At 42.4% G+C, this 15,103-nt stretch overlaps 1 protein-coding gene and 1 non-coding gene across 2 annotated transcripts in view; one reads left to right on the forward strand and one right to left on the reverse strand.

Annotated features, from left to right (window-relative positions):
* The window catches only part of IL1R1 (interleukin 1 receptor type 1), an 87,206-nt gene extending 72,411 nt beyond the window's left edge, over window positions 1-14,795 (reverse strand). The window contains exon 1 of the mRNA XM_030838725.3: window positions 14,607-14,795. The gene's annotated coding sequence lies outside the window, so the exon portion shown is untranslated. The remainder of the gene's footprint in view (window positions 1-14,606) is intronic.
* On the forward strand, window positions 10,794-10,876 carry LOC115843190 (small nucleolar RNA SNORD86). Its single transcript, XR_004035641.1, has one exon. It is a non-coding gene; the product is annotated as a small nucleolar RNA SNORD86 (small nucleolar RNA).
* Window positions 14,796-15,103: the final 308 nt, after the last annotated feature.

The raw sequence follows: 15,103 nt of genomic DNA on the forward strand, positions 1-15,103 counted from the left end.
CCTCTGTCTGGCTTACCTCCCTTAGCTTAATACCCTGAAGTTTCTTCCATGTTCTTGTAAAAGGCAGGGTTTCCTTTCTCATGGCTGATTCTATTGTATGTCCAGTATGTACCACATCTTCATCCATTCATCTGTTGACAAACACCTAGATTATTTCCATATCTTGGCTATTATGAATAATGCTGCAATGAACACGGAAGTGTAGGTATCTCTTTAAGATACTGATTTCATTTCCTTCGGATATATACCCAGAAGTGGCATTGCTGGATCATATGGTAGCTCTATTTTTTAATTTTTTGAGGAACCTCCACACTGTTTTCCAAAGTGGCTACACCAATTTACTTTCCCACCAACAGTGCACAAAGGTTCCCTTTTCTCCACATACTCATTAACATGTGTTATCTGTTCTTTTATTGATGTACAGATCATTCATTAACAGATAGATGATACAATCTGTGAAACCAGGTTTCTCCCACCTATTTCAGGCAGGGTATGTTTAATCCTTCCAGAGAAATATCTGTTGAGCTCCTATTATAGTTGAATTTTTACTTTATAATATGTATTGTATTGGTTGTAGCTTAAATATTATCTACAGACCATTTCAGAGGCTGGAAAATAACCCTTGTACAGAACGCCTTCTTTAAAAACTAGCTTACAGGTACCAGGTGCCAGCTTGGATGATAAATTCCCATAAGAAATGGTAGAAGGGAGCCTTAATCATGTTCCTCCCGTGAACGAACTCTGAAAGCTTCGGCACTCATAGAAATATGAGTTCAAATACATCTCAAAAAGAATTATTCATCGACTAGCACTTCCCTTCTTTGGGTCCCGTTATCATATCAGCACAGTGAAACGCGAAGAGGTTTGGGAGCCCAACTGACTCAGGTTCAAATCCTGACTCTGTCATTCATCTGCCACCATCTGGAGATGGTACCTGCCTAAATCTGCTAGCTCTGCCCCCCATCTTCCTTTGGGACAAATTGAAAACAGCAAAACCTCTGTACAGAGCACAGGTAATGTCTGTAAAGCACCTAGACGCCGCCAGGAGGAGCCAGATGACAGCTGACCCTGGTTCATTCAGGACAGCGGCAGATCTGCCCAGAGCGATGTGGTCAAAGAACCAGCAATTGAAATCCAGGTAATAAATGATCTGAGAAAAGTTGTCCCATGATTTCCAGTCAAGTTCTGCCCTCTCACTAAGTCCAGGAATTGAATGAGGGAAACCACATCAACCTCTGGGGTCATACTCATGGCTGTGGAATGTGTTGGGTTTGCAGCCATGTTGGAATATATCGTTGGCGTAAGTGGCTGAGTGGATACAGTCAAACAAACCAACACTGCTTACCTCAGCCAGGAAGTTCAGCATCTTCAGAAAAAAGAGGATAATGTATAAGTGTGTCCACTTCCAATAATTTCTCCTCAAGTGACAAAAAAGGCAAACCTCCACAAAAGACACAATCACGCCATCGCCTAGTTCTATAGCAACATCATCATTCATTTGTTCATTGATTCGGAGAATGTCTGAAGCCTTCAGACGTCAAACTTGCTAATATTCTCACTGAAATTTTAGTCATTGTCATGAACAGATTGAACACAGATATCGGAAAACCAAGAGCCTAAAAATCTATGAATCCTGAAATGTTTATTTTAATTACAATTAGCACAGATGCCGTTCAAGTTTTGTCTTTGTTTTGTTTTGCGGTACGCGGGCCTCTCACTGCTGTGGCCTCTCCCGCTGCGGAGCACGGGCTCAGGACGTTCAGGCTCAGTGGCCATGGCTCACGGGCCCAGCCGCTCCGTGGCATGTGGGAACTTCCTGGACCGGGGCACGAATCCGTGTCCCCCGCATCGGCAGGCGGACTCTCAACCACTGTGCCACCAGGGAAGCCCCGTTCAAGTTTTCTAAATATGTTTTCTGGGCTTTTCCTTTGTAAGTATCCCTTTGGCTGTGCCTCTTTTACCTCCTTATCATTACCACTAGACAAGTCCCAACCCCACCCCATGTTGTGTTGGATTGGGCCACTCTGTCTGAGTTGAGCATCTGGAACTCATCTGTGGAATCCCTTCTCCTCCAGAGCAAACCCTGCCTGCCCTCTTCTCCCTGGACCAGGAAGCAAAGCTAGCTGAGGTGTTAACTGATCTCACAGCTGTCCCACTTCCTGCCCAGGTGGTCCTATCTCCATGGAAACCTGCAACCCTGAACACATCTTCTGGGCCAGCAGGTCCTGAAGCCTTCATTCAGACACACCACCTACGCACACACACGCACGCACACGCGCTAATCCCCACTCTAATCACCAGTTGTGCCCTAGATAGGGGCCTGAGAGCCCGACCAACAATACTTGACCTCGGTCCCCTATGTTCCTTCCCAAGATAGAAGCAACTCTGGGCTTACAGCCTGAACCATCAGGCACGTGAGGGTGTGGCCCAGCCCTTCTGCAGGGCTCTGCCAGTGCTACAGGCTCGGAAGCCAAGCTGCCCCATGATACTGGAACCAGAGGGGCCAAAGTGAAAGAGGATGCGGGGCAGAGAGAGCGCCTCTCCTCCAGGCCTTCCCCAGCGATGAGGCTGAGGAATTTTGCTCCATTTGGGGATGCCTGGAGAGCATCCTCAGGGAGCTCAGAATCAGGGGCTAGTCCCAGCTCCACCCTTGGCCCACCCCGTGGCCTTGAGGAAAGCTCTTGATTCTTCACCTCTAAACATAGAAGGAACACCCTACCTGCACCTACAGAGAAGGACATGAGAAGCTCCAGCCCCATGGACTCCCCAGCACCAAACAGGCCCCCGCAGTGGTCTGCAAGGCCGGGGTTCTCATCTGGAACCAGAGGCGCCTGGGCCTCTCTGCTGCCCCCTCCGCCTGCCTTTTGATCATTGATGTTAATTCTGTCTCGAAACTGTAAGTAAGAAAGTAAGAAGCCGCTGCTCACTTTCTTCCTCTGTGTTTTCCCATCCTCCGACTCCTCTCGGCACCGGAAGCACTGAGCACGGGGCTCAGTCCGGACTGGACGCTCATGAATCATTTCTCAGAACCCTCAGTTAATTTAGCAAAGCGTGAGGGGATGAGCAAGAATGCCCTTTGTACACCTCGTTTCATTCCTGGGAGAGGCAGAGTGCGTGCCTGTGGAATGTCTCCACGGCCACGTTCAGGCAAAGCACCTGTCGCTTGTCACACACCCAGGAATCCAGGGCTGGGCGAGACAGCACAGTGTCCTGCGTGCCAGGACATGTCCGCCCTGCCACCATCTCTCATGGTAAATACAACGACGGCCCCCAGTGCTCGGGCACAGGGATTGGGCTTCCCTAATATCACACAGGTGAGCACTTGTGGTCTGGGAGGTAAGACTGTACACACTCTGGCACCATCTCCCCAGCCTGTGACTGGGAAGTTCAGAATGAAACCCAAGCTCCTTACCATGGCCGCATCTCTGTCTACACCACCGTGATCTGGCCCCATCTCTGTCTACGCCACTGTGATCTGGCCCCATCTCGGTCTACGCCACCGTGATCTGGCCCCATTCTCCTGCCCCCCCACCCCGGGCTCAAGTGCCGCTGTTCCCTCTGCCTCAGACCTCACGCCTCCTCACAAGGACCCCCCATCACCAGGTAACGTAGACCCAGCCCCTTAGCCACTGTCTCAGCAGCCATCTGTGTCTTTCACGACGCTCATCACACACTCGACTTGGGCTACTGCCCGGCCCCTCTGTGTGCCCTGCCCTACTGCAGCATCCCATGGCTGGACACCCACGAGGCTCAGAAAACAATCGTCATGATCACAGCCAGTTTTAAAACAATCTCAATGCCACTACACACCTATTAGAATGGCCAAAATCCACAACACTGACGGCAGATGCTGTCAAAGATGTGTAGCACCAGGGACCCTCATTCACTGCTGGAGGGGGTGCAAAACAGTGCAGCCACTTTGGAAGACAGTCTGACAGTTTCTCACCAAACTAAACATACTCTTGCAGTACGATCCTGCAATCACTCTCCTTGGTATTTACCCAAAGGAGTCGAAAACTTATATCCACACAAAAACCTGCACATGGATGTTTATAGAAGCTTTATTAATAACTGTCCAAACTTGGAAGCAACCAAGATACCATTCAGCAGGGGAATGGATGAATCACCAGTGGTCCATCCAGACAATGGAATATTATTCAGTGCTAAAGAGAAATGAGCTATCAAGCCATGACAAGACATGATGAAACCTTCAATGAATAATACTAAGGGAAGAAGCCAATCTGAAAAGGCTGCATAATATATGATTCCAATTATATGACATTCTGAACAGGTGAAATTATAGAGACAATAAAAAGATTGGTAGTTGCCAGGGGGCGGGGGGGAGGAGGGATGAACAGGCAGAGCACAGAGGACCTTTAGGGCAGTGAAAATACTCTGTATGATACCATAATGATGCATACACGTCATTCTGTATTTGTCTAAACACATAGAATGTACCACACCAAGAGTGAACTCTAAGGTAAGCTACGGACTTTGGGTGATAATGACGTGTCCGTGTAGGTTCATCAGTTGTACCGAATGTATCCCTCTGGGGAGTGGGGCATACTGCTAATGGAGCAGGTTATACACGTGTGGAGCAGGGGGTATATGGGAAATATCCATACCTTCCTCTCAATTTTTCTGTAAACTTAAAACTGCTCTTAAAAAATAAAGTCTAAATAGAACTACCATATGACCCAGCAATCCCACTCCTGGGCATATACCAGGAGAAAACCATAATTCAAAAAGGTACACGCACCTCAGTGTTCATTGCAACTCTATTTACAATAGCCAGGACATGGAAGCAACCTAAGTGTCCATCAACAGAGGAATGGATAAAGAAGATGTGGTACATGTATACAATGGAATATTACTCAGCCATAAAAAAGAATGGAATATTGCCATTTGCAGCAACATGGATGGACCTAGAGATTGTCATACTGAGTGAAGTAAGTCAGACACAGAAAGACAAACATATGATATCGTTTATATGTGGAATCTTAAAGAAAGGGTAAAAATGAACTTATTTACAGGACAGAAGTAGTGTCATGGATGTAGAAAACAAACTTACGCTTACCAGGAGATAAGGGGGAGTGGATAAATTAGGAGATTGGGCTTGACATATACATATTACTATACATAAAATAGGTAACTAATAAGGACCTACTGTACAGCACAGGGAACTCTTCTCAATACTCTGCAATGACCTATATGGGCAAAGAATCTAAAAAAAAGTGGATACACGTATGTGTATAACTGATTCACTTTGCTGTACGCCTGAAACTAACACAACATTGTAAATCAACTACATTCCAATAAAAATTTTAAAAAATAAAAAAATAGTCTAAAAAAACCCCTCAGCAATGATATGAGATATGAAAAATTCGAAAACACACAGAGTTAACCTCTTCCCCCTATAAGATCACCAAAGCTAAAAAATAAAAACAAAAAACAACAACAACAACAAAAAACCACAGTTTGGTAGCATACTGTGTCGACATACGTGTAGAGAAACATTTTCTCAAACATTCCTGGCAGAGTTGTTAACTGTTATAACCTGATGGGAGGTGGGTGGGCAAATCACAAACGCACACAAGCCTCTGACCCAGCAGTGCCACTTCTAGGAATTTAGCCAACAAATACGCTTGCTAGCACTTCTGCAAAACGACACAGGCATGGCTGTTTGTTATTCATTGTAACATTGGTTGTAATAGCAGAAGACTGCAAACAACTTATTAGTCAGCAAAAGGCTAAAAAGCAGCTCGTTAGACGCAGATTTGGAACCAGGTACAGATGAGTGTACGTCACTGGCATGTGTGATGATTAATTTTATATGTCAACCGAACTGGACCATGGGATGCCCAGATAGCTGGTGTGTCTGTGAGGGTGTGTCTGGAAGAGATTAGCACGTGAATTGGTGAACTGAGTAAAGCAAATGGCCCTCCCCAGTGTGGATGGGCTCCATCCAATCCTTTGGGGGCCTAAATAGAGCAAAACGGCAGAGGAAGGTTGAATGAACTCTGCCTGACAACTTGAGTGAGGATGTCGGTCTTCTCCTGCCCTTGGCACTCCTGGTTCTTAGGCCTTCAGACGAGACTGGTGTCTACACCATTGCTTTCTAACTCTCAACCTTCTAACTACACCATCTGCTTTCCTTGGTCTACAGCTTGTAGATGGCAGATCCTGGGACTTCTCAAGCCTCCATGATGGCATAAGCCAATCCACACCTTATAATAAGTCTATTCCTAGACAGATACATATAGACAGATAGACACATATATAACCAAGAGGAGATTGATATAGCTATATCGATACCTACATATCTACATATATATCAATCTCCTATTGGTTCTCCAGAGAGAGAACCCTGACTAACACAGTGTCAAAGAGGTGGAAGAAACTATTAACTATCAACCTATTGGTGAGAAAGAGGGAAAGACTTCGCTGAATAACCTTTTTAAAGCCTTTTAAACTGTGTGTCATCTATTCAAAAGCACGCAAGCTATGTGTTTTTATTCTCGCTAGAGACCGTGTCATGAAGCCCAGTCGTGCACTAAGTACTGATGTGACTTTAGGCAAATCATGTCCCTGCACTTACATTTCTTAGTCGCAAAGTAAGATAATAATAAAGACTACCTCGTACACAGGGCACTTAGAACCAGGTCTCACATGTAGAAAGTGCTCTGTTGGTTATTTGCCATCATCATTACTTATTCAATACCAGGTTCAAACGATTGCGAAATGTTCATTTGATCCCAATATTAACAACCGACCACTGAGCTGAGGGTCAGAGTGAAACTCTGTACCTCCTGCAAAGCTTCCCATACATGCCAAGTCCATGGGACTCGCACTAACAAAAGCTGCGATCTCCGTTTTCCTGAGTCTACCCTGGGTTTGTATTCATTTGCTTAACATCCATTAAGAGCTTTAAAGTCTTACTCAGTAGAAAGAGAAACCAACCCACACTAAACTAAACCAAGAAAACAATCAATATGTCCCAGATAAAGCTCCATTTTTAAATCCTCTGTAATTCCTTTTGGGGATGTTCATTTCCCTGCAGAGTTGGGTAAAAACGTTCCTAGCTCCCTTCCACTGACTCATGCGAGAAACGTTCGTCAAGCCCTCACAGGGTGTCAGACCCCAAACCAGGCCCAGGAGAGAGAGAAACACATAAAACCAGCCCCTACCTTTCAGAGGCTCTCACTGGGGATCAGAGTGAAGGAAGTGGATGGTGAAAATGCAATGTGAGAAGAATGGCATATTATCCCATGTGCAGGTGAGATAAAGAAGCAACAAAATAAAACCTGTTTTTAATCTAAAGTATGTCCACGTGCTACTGAATCTAGGAACCAAGAAACATGTTGTAACACGCACAACCTTCCAAGTTTAGAATTAGAAGACATTGTCAAAATGTCAGCACGCAGCTCTCCCAAAACTAGATGCTCTGTAAGGTAAGGCTATAATATAAGCAAACTTCATATTAACACTAGTAATAGTACCATTTGGTATTTTTACTTTGTTTCTATTTAAAGAACATTCCTCTAGCTTTTCTCTTTATCTTCCCAGTAGGATCATGTGGTGGAGTGGAAAGTCAGTCCTTTTACCTCTAAATTGTAGAGATAAAAGGAGATCAAATCATAAAGACCGAGGTTTGCGCTCAGTTGTTCAAACGGTAAATAAAAAGTCAGAGCAAAAGCATTTGACTCCCACACACTCTGGGCGGACTTGCTGAGAGACATCAAATGAGGTCAAAGGCCTCAGAAATTAGGTTGGCAAAAGTTACTGTGAGAGAGGATTGGTTTGATAATGTAACCAAAAAAAGACAAGAAGCTGAACCTAAAGGGGCAGAATGGGAAGCCAGAAGGTTTCACAAAAAGTGGCCTTGAAGCAAATTAAGACAACAAAATACTCTTGGCCAGTTACCAGATTAGTACACTTTAGGAAAAAAAAGCTGAAAAACCCAATGCTGGTGAAAGTGTGAGACAAGGGTGTCCGTACAGTGCTGGAGGGAGTATACACGACTAGTGCTCTCCTAGAAAAATTTAGGAAGAGAAGCAAGACCTTCAAATATGCTCGTGCCCTTTGACCTCTGGGAATTTATTGCAAGGAAATAATCAGGAAGAGAGGCATAGGTTTCCCTATAGGAATGTTAGTTTGGGGAATGTTAAAAATAGAAAAGAAAAACATCAAATATACCAACACGATTTAACACATCATCTGTGTAATGGGATTAAGAAGCTTTTGCAGGAACAAATACATTAGCATGGTAAAACGCTCACAGCATACTGCTGAAAGGGAAAAGCAGGCGGCAAAACATCATGTACAGTACAAGCATGTTTTGTCAAAGATGTAAATGTGTTCAGAGAAAACCATACCCACCAAAACACTAACAGTATTTATCTCACAATGTTAGGTTTTTATGTTTCACCTTTTTCATTTATCTCTATGTATTCTTTTTTTTTTTGTGGTACGCGGGCCCCTCACTGTTGTGGTCTCTCCCGTTGTGGAGCACAGGCTCCGGACGCGCAGGCTCAGCGGCCATGGCTCACGGGCCCAGCCACTCCGCGGCATGTGGGATCTTCCCGGACCGGGGCACGAACCCGTGTCCCCTGCATCGGCAGGCGGACTCTCAACCACTGCGCCACCAGGGAAGCCCTCTATGTATTCTTTTTTAATTTTATTTTTGACCATGAGCATGTTCTGTCTGTGTATGTTTTTAAAGGCTATATTTCAGAAGTGGATCCTAGCCACTCCGTGACCTCGCCTGTGGAGTTTCTCTCCTCAGCAAGTTAACAGAGCCCCAAAGGGTTTGTAGGTTAAAGATTAACAACTGAATGTGGGGACTTCCCTCGTGGTGCAGTGGTTGGGAGTCTGCCTGACAATGCAGGGGACACGGGTTCGAGCCCTGGTCCGGGAGGATCCCACAGGCCGCGGGGCAACTAAGCCCACGTGCCACAACTACTGCGCCTGCTCTCTAGAGCCCTTGAACCACAACTACTGAAGCCCACGCGCCACAACTACTGAAGTCCACATGTCTAGAGCCCATGCTCCACAACAAGAGAAGCCACCGCAATGAGAAACCCGCTCAGCACACCAAGGAGTAGCCCCCACTCGCTGCAACTAGAGAAAGCCCGTGCACAGCAACGAAGACCCAATGCAGCCAAAAATAATAAATAAATTAAATAAATTAAAAAAAACACAACTGAATGTTGAGTAGAGACAGGCCGTAAGCATCTTTCAGAATTCATCACTACTCATCGACAGATGAAAGGATAAAGAAGATGTGGTATATTTATACAATGGAACATTATGTAGCCATAAGAAAAGAATGAAATAATGTCATTTGCAGCAACATGGATGGACCTAGAGATTATCATACTGTGTAAAGTCAGACAGAGAAAGACAAATATTATATGGTATCACTTATATGTGGAATCTTAAAAAAAATGATACAAATGAACTTATTTACAAAACAGAAACAGACTTACATAGAAAAAAAACCTTATGGTTACCAAAGGGGAAAGGTGGTGGGGGAGGAGAGATAAACTGGGAATTTGGGATTAACAGATACACACTACTATATATAAAACAGATAATCAACAAGGCCCTACTGTATAGTTCTCCAGCACAGAGAACTATACTGGATATCTTGTAATAACCAATAATGGAAAAGAAACTTAAAAAGAATAGATATATGTGTATAACTGAACCACTCTGCTGTACACCTGAAACATTCTAAATCAACACTTCAATAAAAAATACATTTTTATCATATGATATCACTTATATGTGTAATCTAAAAAAAGGTAACAAATGAACTTATTTACAAAGCAGAAATAGAGCCACAGATGTAGAAAACAAACTTATGGTTACTGGGGGGAAGGAGGGGTGAGGGATAAGCTGGGAGATTGGGACTGACATATACACACTACTATATATAAAATAGATAATAAGAACCTACTGTATAGCACAGGGAACTCTACTCAACACTCTGTAATGACCTATATAGGAAAAGAATCTAAAAAAGAGTGGATATATGTATAACTGATTCACTCTGCTGTACACCTGAAACTAACACAACATGAAATCAACTATACTCCAATAAAAATTTTTTAAAAAATAAAATGCACTAATTTATAAGTTAACTTTTAAATTTAAATAACTGTGAAAAACTATTAGAAGTATAATAATATAAAGCAAATTGGAATACATGTTGAAGAAACTCTAAAAAATACATTTTTAAATAAAAAAAAATAAAATTCATCATCACTATTAAGAAGATCAAATTCATCTTGAGAAGTGTCCCTACTCCTTCCAGATGGTATGTCTCCTCCCTTTCCCCAACTATCCACACGTTTTCAGTGAGCACAGATTTTCCCCCAGCCCCCAGCACACACATGGTGGCCTCCAGTTTCCTGTGGGTGGACATGGTGATTCACCAAACCAGCTAGTCACTCACTGCACCTTTTGAAATGTCCTTCCCACCATCCAGCCCTTCACACCCTCACACCCACAGTGCAAAGTCACATTTGGCATAAGAAGAAGAGGAAGTTTTAAGTTGAATTGAATTGAATGCTTAACCTCATTTTTGTTCTCTTCCTTCCTTTCTTTAATATCTCAGATTCTGTCCCATTTTCTTATTCTTTCACACAACAACATTATTATAGGACACAGAGAGGTCAAGGGTGTCCAATAAGAAATACAAGGCAATGTTGACCAAACCCTGAGAGCCTAGAGTCTTCCTTGCAATTCCAGATGTAACATTTTCAAAGCCTCTGAGGAAGCATGCTCAAAACAGTGAAGGCTGACCAGGGCTCCCTGAGCTATATAGGCCTCTGCTCTGGGGGTGATGGACAGTCCCAATGTCTGAGTGATTCCCTAGGCCCAGCAAAGGGAATAAGTTTCCAGAGCCCAATAAAAATAAAAACAAACAGCAACAACAGCAACCATGCTCAAGCATTTAAGAGTCCATTGCATCTACTGAGATGATCATATGGTTTTTCTCCTTCAGTTTGTTAATATGGTGTATGACATTGACTGATTTGCTTATATTGAAGAATCCTTGCATTCCTGGGATAAACCCCACTTGATCATGGTGTATGATCCTTTTATTGTGCTGTTGGATTCTGTTTGCTAGTATTCTGTTGAGGATTTTTACATCTATGTTCATCAGTGATATTGGCCTGTAGTTTTCTTTCTTTGTGACATCTTTGCCTGGTTTTGGTATCAGGGTGATGGTGGCCTCGTAGAATGAGTTTGGGAGTGTTCCTCCCTCTGCTATATTTTGGAAGAGTTTGAGAAGGATAGGTGTTAGCTCTTCTCCAAATGTTTGATAGAATTCACCTCTGAAGCTATCTGGTCGTGGGCTTTTGTTTGTTGGAAGATTTTTAATCACAGTCTCAATTTCAGTGCTTGTGATTGGTCTGTTTATATTTTCTATTTCTTCCTGGTTCAGTCTCAAAAGGTTGTGCTTTTCTAAGAATTTGTTCATTTCTTCCAGGTTGTCCATTTTACTGGCATAGAGTTGCTTGTAGTAATCTCTCATGATCCTTTGTATTTCTGCAGTGTCAGTTGTTACTTCCCCTTTTTCATTTCTAATTCTATTGATTTGAGTCTACTCCCTTTTTTTCTTGATGAGTCTGGCTAATGGTTTAAGCTTTCGAAAAAATTCAACACCCATTTATGATAAAAACCCTCCAGAAAGTAAGTGTACAGGGAACTTACCTCAACATAATAAAGGCCATATATGACAAACCCACAGCCAACATCGTTCTCAGTGGTGAAAAACTGAAACCATTCCCTCTAAGATCAGGAACAAGACAAGGTTGTCCACTCTCACCACAATTATTCAACATAATTTTGGAAGTTTTAGCCACAGCAATCAGAGAAGAAAAAGAAATAAAAGGAATCCAAATCGGAAAAGGAGAATTAAAGCTGTCACTGTTTGCAGATGACATGGTACTATACATAGAGAATCCTAAAGATGCTACCAGAAAACTACTAGAGCTAGTCAATAAACTTGGCAAAGTAGCAGGATACAAAATTAATGCACAGAAATCTCTGGCATTCCTATGCACTAATGATGAAAAATCTGAAAGAGAAATTAGGAAACACTCCCATTTATCACTGCAACAAAAAGAATAAAATACCTAGGAATAAACCTACCCAAAGAGACAAAAGACCTGTATGCAGAAAACTATAAGACACTGATGAAAGAAATTAAAGATGATACAAACAGATGGAGAGATATAACATGTTCTTGGATTGGAAGAATCAACATTGTCAAAATGAATATACTACCCAAAGCAATCTACAGATTCAATGCAATCCCCATCAAACTACCAATGGCATTTTTCACAGAGCTGGAACAAAAAATTTACAATTTGTATGGAAATACAAAAGACCCCGAATAGCCAAAGCAATCTTGAGGAAGAAAAATGGAGCTGGAAGAATCAGGCTCCCTGACTTCAGACTATACTACAAAGCTACAGTAATCAAGACAGTATGGTACTGGCACAAAAACAGAAATATAGATCAATGGAACAGGATACAAAACCCAGAGATAAACTCATGTACATATAGTCACCTTATTTTCTATAAAGAAGGCAAGAATATACAGTGGAGAAAAGACAGCCTCTTCAGTAAGTGGTGCTGGGAAAACTGGACAGCTACATGTAAAAGAATGAAATTAGAACACTCCCTAACACCATACACAAAAATAAACTCAAAATGGATTAAAGACCTAAATGTAAGGCCAGGTACTATAAAACTCTTAGAGGAAAACATAGGCAGAACACTCTATGACATAAATCACAGCAAGATCCTTTTTGACCCACCTCATAGAGAAATGGAAATAAAAACAAAAATAAATGGGACCTAAAGAAACTTAAAAGCTTTTGCACAGCAAAGGAAAACACAAGCAAGACAAAAAGACAACCCTCAGAATGGGAGAAAATATTTGCAAATGAAGCAATTGACAAAGGATTAATCTCCAAAATATACAAGCAGCTAATGCAGCTTCAATATCAAAAAAAAACAAACAACCCAATCCAAAAATGGGCAGAAGACCTAAATAGACATTTCTCCAAAGAAGATATACAGATTGCCAACAAACACATGAAAGAATGCTCAACATCATTAATCATTAGAGAAATGCAAATCAAAAATACAATGAGGTAACACCTCACACCAGTAAGAATGGCCATCATCAAAAAATCTAGAAACAATAAATGCTGGAGAGGGTGTGGAGAAAAGGGAACCCTCTTGCACTGTTGGTGGGAATGTAAATTGATACAGCCACTATGGAGAACAGTATGGAGGTTCCTTAGAAAACTACAAATAGAACTACCATATGACCTAGCAATCCCACTACTGGACATATACCCTGAGAAAACCATAATTCAGAAAGAGTCATGTACCACAATGTTCACTGCAGCTCTATTTACAATAGCCAGGACATGGAAGCAACCTAAGTGCCCATCAACAGATGAATGGATAAAGAAGATGTGGCACATATATACAATGGAATATTACTCAGCCATAAAAAGAAACGAAATTGAGTTATTTGTAGTGAGGTGGATGGACCTAGAGTCTGTCATACAGAGTGAAGTAAGTCAGAAAGAGAAAAACAAATACCGTATGCTAACACATATATATGGAATCTAAAAAAAAAAAAATGTTCTGAAGAACCTAGGGCCAAGACAGGAATAAAGATACAGACATAGGGAACGGACTTGAGGACACGGGGAGAGGGAAGGGTAAGCTGGGATGAAGTGAGAGTGGCATGGACATATATACACTACCAAATGTAAAACAGATAGCTAGTGGGAAGCAGCCTCATAGCACAGGGAGATCAGCTCGGTGCTTTGTGACCAACTAGAGGGGTGGGATTAGGAGGGAGGGAGGGAGGGGATATGGGGGTATATGTTATATGTATAGCTAATTTACTTTGTTATAAAGCAGAAACTAACACATCACTGTAAAGCAATTATACTCCAATAAAGACGTTAAAAAAAAAGATTCCATTGTAAGCTCTTATGGAAGGAAGCATGCACAAATCTTGCTAAAACAATATATTATAATTTTAAATGCAATCGGTGATATCTGTTTATAGCAATGCAATGCCGTCAGCCAAACACAGGCCCAGGTTATGCCCCTCTAGAACTGTAGAAGCATGAAGGAAAGCCATAAAATGTCTTAATTCTAACATCTACTACAGCATTTTAAAAGAACTTTACAACATCCTTTGGTTAAACCTCGTGATTTACCAAAAGACACATAACTATTGATGCCTTATAGGTAGTATATAGTCATAAAATATATCTCCCACATATTTCATAGTTAATCTTCCATGGAATAAAACATATGTCATCATAGGTGATCTTTTAATAGGGCTCACAGACACACTTAGGGTTAAATATGGCCACAGGGCCACATAACTCCAAGAAATCCTTCACATCTTGTCTAAACAAACAGCATGACATTGTCAGTTTAATCAGATTCCATTGGCCCCTCTTAAATAATTCATCAGTGTATAAGTAAACAAAGGGAAAAGGAGGGGGAAAAAATACAGAAACGAAAACCAAAGTGCAAATCAATCATCTTACCGTCCCCTTTCCTTATGGTTGGAGGCTTTGGGAACGGCTGGCCCCAAGGGAGGTGGTAAGTCAGGGTCAGCCCGCAGGGTTTCTGTCCCTGGTTGGAGCCCGCTGAGTTGACGGTGGTTATTAAAAACAAAAGTGCATTTAGAAGTCAGTCCTGGATGGAGTTGCTAATTGCACTTTTCTTTCCCAAAGAGCTTTGGGTCTGGTCTGTACGTAGGAGAGGGACGCCTCACAGCTTGTCAGGAGACCCAGCTGTGCAGAGGCTGAGAGAAAGGAGAAAGTGGGCTCCGGTGATGCCTCTTAGGGCTTTAATCCTCAGCTGTGACACATGTGGGGAACTAGAAACAGGAAACTCTGAGCCCGGCAGGCAGCCAGAAACATTCAGAAAACGTGCCAAGCCCTTTCGAAATACCACGCTCTCCACTGAGCCTTCACTCCTAACAGTTCACAGGCTGTGTCTCTCTTCTCAAATGACTGAGCCATAAACCTGGGCAAGGCTG

The sequence above is a fragment of the Globicephala melas genome, chromosome 12 (genome assembly GCF_963455315.2).
Source record: "Globicephala melas chromosome 12, mGloMel1.2, whole genome shotgun sequence".
Classification (NCBI taxonomy): domain Eukaryota; kingdom Metazoa; phylum Chordata; class Mammalia; order Artiodactyla; family Delphinidae; genus Globicephala; species Globicephala melas.